Below are 6,076 nucleotides of genomic sequence, written 5' to 3'. Positions count from 1 at the left end.
TTATCTATGCATAGTCACTTTAATAACTCTACCTACATGTACATATTACCCCAATTACCTCGACTAACCGGTGCCCCCGCACATTGACTCTGTACCGGTACCCCCGTATATAGCCTCGCTATTGTTATTTTACTGCTGCTCTTTAATTATTGGTAATTTTTCTTTTTTTAGGTATTCTTTCTTAAAACTGCATTGATGGTTAAGGGCTTGTAAGTAAGCATTTCACTGTAAGGTCTACACCTGTTGTATTCGGTGCATGTGACAAATACAATTGGATTTGATTTGATTTAGCTATGTCATGACACCTTGACTTTGAAAAAAATCTATTTTGGTTATTGAACTTAAGTTAGTGAGGTGGATTTACATCCAGTAACAGAATTCCGGTAACGGAAGTACATCATGGGTCCCTGATCTGTACCATACAAAAATATATTATTATGGATATTAAAGTCATTCTCTTCATGGTAATGTATCCTGTTTAGGTACACAAAAGTAGAAATATTCAATTCCTCCTTTGCATATTTGGCTATTATTCTAATAAGCTACGCCCCCAAACAAGACCACATTTAGTTGGTCCGGACCAGACCAAATCTGAACCAATCATAGACGTCTATGTTTCACAAGTTTGGACAGTACAGCACAGTACATTAGAGTTCAGTACAGTATAGTAGTTCAGTAGAGTACAGTAAAGTAGATACAGTATTTTCAATACAGTACATTATACTGTACTCTAGTGTAGTGTGCTGTACTGTACAGTACTGAACTGTACTATACTCAACTTTTCTTTACTGTACTGTTCTCTACTGTGCGCTACTGTACTGTGGTGTCCAAACTTGTGAAACATAGATGTCTATAAATGGTTCAGATTTGGTCCGGCCAGGACAGACTGACCAAATTTCCACTACTTTTCAACGTCTAAGGACGTCCCGTGTCAGTTGGTCGGTGCTCAGTGGGTGAGGATGCTTGTTACAGTAAATGGAAAGAGGGTAAGTGGTAGGTGTCATTAAGAGCCGTGAGAGATGCCATTAACTGGAGAGAGAGGGAGAGGGAGGGGTTGTCCAGACTGTTTTTACACTCTTGCTTTGACCACTAGACAACAGAAAGAAAACAGTTATGAGCTGAACATAACAGTATGCTAGTGGAAGGGAGGACAGACAGTAGCAGGTGTCTGACCCAACTGTGGTTTGTGACTACTGTGATTTCCCATTGTAGCCAATTCAATTGCAGTCATTCGATTTGGTAACAGAATTAGGAATTTTTATCACTTAATAATTTATAAACAAACTTGATGTCAGCAAAAACACAACTAGTTTCTTAAACTTACAGAAGGCAAATAATTTCTCCAAAACTAAATACATTTATAAGTGTTGATATTAGTTGGCAGGGGACATTACTTCATCATTATTGTGTTTTGCCGTATTTCTAATACCTTTTAAGACTTTGTCTGGTAGATGTTGTCAAAGACCCATATTTCCATCTGTTTGACCAGAAATCAAAGCTTTTGCTTATTCCTACATTTTAGTGTGGAAAATTGTAGAAAATGTACAGTATATATGCCTTAATTTCTCAAAATGATAGACTCTTAGCTTTCATTTGAGATCCAATTTGACATGCCCCTATGAATGTCACGTTTGTGCTCATGGGTCCTTTTACATGTTAATGCCCATTTGCATTGCTTCAGTAACTCTGAATAAAACGAGATTACACACTTTTCACATACCTTGTCAGAACAGTGATGTTATTAGTGGTTCTAAATGTCATACCTGCATCACCAATGGCACCCTATTCCCGAATCCCCCATATAGTGCACTACATTTGACCAAGGCCCATAGGGCTCTGGTCAAAAGTAGTGCACTATATGAGGAATATCCTTTGTACAAACTGGTAATTGATGTTCAGTTTATGGTTGTGTTTCATAAACTTTCACCCATATAGCTAGAACTATGTGGCCGGAATAGGGTGTCATTTGAGATTTGCCATGTGTGTGTGTTCCACCCTATATTCTTTAAGTTTGAGGTAACAGTTAAGCAAAGGACAAAGGTCACCATCAGGGACAGGTCAGAGCAGAGCCCAGACTGAGTTGAACGGTCAGGATTTCTGCATGCTTACTACCGAGAGGTCACTTCTTATTCACACAATTCAGTCATTTCTCATTGACACAATTCTCTCTCTCTCTCTCTCACACTCACACACACACGTAGGAGCAGGGCCACCACGTCAGCCAAAGAGACAGATACCAAAAGCACCACCATAGCTAACCAAGCCAAAGACCAAACCCTGAGGGTCACTGAATGGCAGTGGACCTAGAGTGCCCCGCGGTGGCTGACTGGGGAAAGTAGATGTCACGGTATTGACGAAAAATTGGAGGCTACATTTGTAGGATATAGATAAGACTATCCCCCTAGGCACTCTTACCAGGTAGTTGCCGTTAAAAGCCTTTATTGAGTTGGCATGTCCATGTAGAAAAGTGAAATGAAGGCAAACAATTTGGCTACTTCCCTCAAAGTTCTGGAGGAATGTGCGCTCGGGGAGTGCACGGCAGCCATGGAGCCCTCCTTGACTCCGCCGAGGTCAGGGAGAGGTTAGAGGTCAGAATTTAAGAGAAAGATGTGGATGAGAAGAAGGATGAGGAAGAGGAGGAGACGGGGAAGGCTCGTTCACAGAGTAGCTGAATGAACTGTGTCGTCAGGAGTTTGTCACTAAGGTAACAACAAAGGAGTTTACTTTCTTTTTCTTTTTTTCTTACACGAATCACATGAATGTTCTGTGGAGGACTTTGTCACCTTAGTTTTATAGTATTCTTTTGTTACTATTTGCAGCAGCAGTGATAGTTGGGGATAGCGGTTTTGATAATACTGTCTCAGGTTGGGGCCGTGCTGGATTTGCAGTACCGTCCTCTCCTCAGACCCTGACACTATTGACATTCTTGCAAAGGAAGAGGCACAGACACAGATATTACAACCTTATTTCCATCTCTGGCTCTCTCTCTCCTCTCTCTCTCAGCCTCTCATTCTCTCTTTATAAATAAAAGTAGCCTACAGCACTGCTTTACATTTACATTTTAGTCATTTAGCAGACGCTCTTATCCAGAGCGACTTACAGTTAGTGAGTGCATACATTTTTTTTTTTTTCATACTGTACTACAAAATGGTTATTGCATATATGACTCTACATACACACAGTTGATAGATATTTATTACTCAATATTCTTTTGTAAATATGACAATTTAAGACATTTGAAAACTGTTTTTCTGTAGAATCTTCTAAGGACTGTCACACCTGTTCCAATTCAACACTAACTAACGCCATCTTCCCATAATCCCTTTATTCTACTCCTACAGGTAAACCACACAGGTGACCACCAGGTGTCACAAGCAAAAAAGGAAATTACCATATACATAAGTTTTCATACATTGATACACAATAAAACAAAAACAAGTTCTATTCATTTTCTTTTCTAATACATTTAAGTCATTTAGCAGACGCTCTTATCCAGAGCGACTTACAGTTAGTGAGTGCATACATTTGGTTTTTTTTCATACTGTACTACAAAATGGTTATTGCATATATGACTCTACATACACACACACACCATAGATAGAGCACATATGTATGACTACACACAGGCACACAAACCACAGGTGACTGGTTGCACTTTAATTGGGGAAGACCAGCTCATAGTAATGGCTGGAACCGAGTGCACTTAACAGTATAAAACACATCAAACATAGTTTGATATCAATTAATTCACTCCATTCCAGCCATTATGTGCCGTCCTACCATCACCAGCCTCCTCCTACTTCATTATTGTGCTCTCTCCTTATTTCTTTCTTACCAGGTGGATCAGGAGCACCAGACATACCTGCCAGTGTCAGCACCACACTGCATCTGAAGGCTGTTCTGCACAACAACAGGCCCCGTCACTCACGGAACATGGAGAAGCTCTGAGCTCACCTATGACATCATATGACTTACAGTTCGAGAGGCACTGCATGTCTATGTCCACCAGTATTCCTCATACAAGCCATTCAACTTCAAACTACGATAACCACAATGCACCTGGCCATGGGCCTCCAGTGTTCATACAGAACTTTGTGACTCAGGATGGCCGGACTGTTAGTTGATGGTGTGATGGAGGGAATATTGAGTGAAGAAGGAGAGGAATCAGATGACTCCACCACGGTGCAGGTGGGAGATGTGCCGAAACAGGATGACCTGGAGAAAGAGGAGGGTGGAAAAGAAAATGAAGGAATAGTACTTCCCTCCATCCAGACATACCCTTTCCCCTTCCGTCTCCAGTCTAGACACACCCACTGATGACATCCCCCACCCCCTTTCCCTCTGACATCCAATCACGGGGGCAGGAGGATGTTGACGGACAACCCCGCCGTCCCGCTCCCCTAACCTGAGGCTCCTAGACATGGCTGCCCATGTCCACTCTTTCGCCTCAACGCCCCTGGAGAAAGATGACGAGGGCCATCTGAATTGGAACCCCCAGTACCCTCGCCCCTTTCAGCTCTCCCAAATCCGGGAAGAGAGTCTGGAGCATAGGCATCAGCTGGAGGAGAGTCCTGGAGAAGTTGGGAGTGGGAGGATAGTGGAGGCAAGCTGATGAGGGAGAACTGCAAAACTCTAAATCATCAAACGGGTCCAACACTGACAATATCAATGCTGAAGCATTGGACAGAATCATCAGTTCTCAAGCTTCAGGACTGGACAGTTTCAGTGTTGAAGTATCAGAGAGTACCGATCAAAAGGTGACAAATGTTGCTGAAACAAGTCCACCAGACAATGCCAACACTCACGCAACTGACAGTCTGAGTGCCAGTATTGAAGCAACTGACAGTGTCAAAGAAAAGCTGACAGGCATGATCAGACACGGCTACTGAAGCGCCTTGTATTACCGAGTGTGTTAGGTCAGATAGTGACAATACACTGTGGCCAGACTCTCCTACTACTGACTGGTGTGTGAAAGATTTTGCTGACCTCAGTACAGTCCCTATCATTACTCAGGTAGAGAGTCCACTGCCATTCACAACTGGCACAGATTCAGTCAGTGTGTCAGTGAGACTGTAGAAGAAGCATATTCTAGAATGGAGTAAACATAGAACCAGCATATAGAAGGTGCGAATGTGAATGACTGTGTCCAACAGTCAGACTCCCATACCAGGGCTGACCCACCCTCACTCTGGCTGGTAAGATTCCACTACACTCCCCCTGTCTGGATGTTCCAGGGCTCAACAACAACCAGCTCTAGTCATACATGCCCAGGGACAGCACAAGGGAGACTACCACCATCTCTTCCGCACACACCCTCCTCTCCCTGGGCCAGGTTGAGGTGGAGCACTCCCTCACCTCCACGTCCCATAGAAGACAGCAGGAGAGAGTTTTGGGTGCCATCAAGGGAGGGATGGACAGTGATGTAGAGAGAGAGAGAATGGGATGGAGACCAGAGAGGAGGTTGAGAGGGAGAGAGGCACAGAGATAAAGCAGAAAGAGTGAAACGGAAGGAGGGACTGAGTCGGAGGTAGAGACCACCCAAACTGATCAACAGATGCAGATAGAAGAAAAACAGCGAAAGAAGATGAAGGGAGACTTGAGGAAAGAGATCGCTGAAAGACTTGGGAGACATAAAATGCAAATCCAAGCAGATGCAGCAAGAGGTTATCAAATAGACATCAGAAAGAGGGAAGATGTAGGGAAGATCTAGTTAACACAGAAGGGATAGAAAATGAAAAATAGGGAGTAAAGGAAACAGATATAGGAAAAAAGGTGAAGTAGCCAGTTATAGAAGTGGAGAAAGTGATAGCAACCAAATACAAGATGGAAGAGAAAACAGAGAAAGAGAAAGTCAAAAGGACGAGAGACGAGCAGAGGCTACTACTGCTCCTAATATTAACATTGATAAAACTGAAGGTGATACTGAAAGAGCCTCAACAAGGACAAAGAAAACAGAGACAGACAGAGCAACGGTGAAACAACGGGTCGAGGCAAAGGATAAGACAGAAAAGCCAAGTCCCATGATGAGAGTAAAGAGGAATAGCAAAGCTGCAGAGAAGGGGGAAAAAGGAATTGT

This window comes from Coregonus lavaretus, assembly GCF_964263955.1.
Source record: "Coregonus lavaretus genome assembly, chromosome: 7".
Classification (NCBI taxonomy): domain Eukaryota; kingdom Metazoa; phylum Chordata; class Actinopteri; order Salmoniformes; family Salmonidae; genus Coregonus; species Coregonus lavaretus.
The sequence above is the reverse complement of the archived record's forward strand: the minus strand, read 5'-3'. Positions refer to the sequence as shown.